This window comes from Triticum dicoccoides, chromosome 1B (genome assembly GCF_002162155.2).
Source record: "Triticum dicoccoides isolate Atlit2015 ecotype Zavitan chromosome 1B, WEW_v2.0, whole genome shotgun sequence".
Taxonomy (NCBI): domain Eukaryota; kingdom Viridiplantae; phylum Streptophyta; class Magnoliopsida; order Poales; family Poaceae; genus Triticum; species Triticum dicoccoides.
Window position 1 is genome coordinate 585,407,283 of NC_041381.1, and position 992 is coordinate 585,408,274.

Sequence of the window (992 nt, forward strand, 5' to 3'; positions counted from 1 at the left end):
ACCACACCTTAAGACATGTATGAGGACCCAGCGCAATGCTCTGGTGGCATTGCTACCCCCCGAAGGCCCCCAACCGGCCTAACCCTAGACCAATTGACCTGGAGATCTACGCCTTTGACTTTTGTCATACGGGATTTGACCAACAGACGTTTTCACCTGGTTATGATAGGTCAGCCCATAGGAACATTTGAGAACAAGGTTTGGGCCAAACCCACCATAAGATTCCCTCCGTCTCGACCCAACGTGGCCGTTTCCCCCCTCCAAGTGTCAACGGCATCGCCATCCATGAAGGAGTCACACTCCGGAGCCGGTTGCCGGGTGTTTGCGCATGCCACCACAATCCTTGAAACAATCTGATGGATGTAGATATAAAATTTGTCTTGATTGGCCAAGGAATGAAAAATATACAAAAAATTCAAAACAAAAGGGTGTTTTCTGTAAATTTGAAGCAAACATGATTTAAGTTTGTTCAAATTTGAAAAATAGTATAGCAACATAACCCTTTCAAGATTCTGATAAAAAACCATATAAAATTTGTCAAAATCGATCCAAGTATCAATTACTTATGATTTTAACAAACTATAAGGACCTATATGAAAAAGTACATGAGGCCACATTTCTAACATACTCAAAAACAAAAAAACTGTATATTCATAATCTATGGAAAATTCTACCCCAAGTCGATGTATAATTTGTGTATGTTTAAGTTTAGATAAGTTAGATTTAAATTATTCAAATTTTAACTTTTAATAACATAAAAAAAATTTAAAAAACCAAATGATATCTATGCCTACGGCATAGCCGTAGGCATGCCACGTGGCGAGGCTATGCCTACGGCCTTGCCGTAGGCATAGATGGAAAACTATGCCTACGGCTTTGCCGTCGGCATAGCTCTGCCACGTGGCAGCTCCTAATAAAAACAGGGCCGTCGGCATAGATTTGACGGTGTCAGCCCGCCGTCTGTCCCTGGGCCACGAGGGCCACCTCTATGC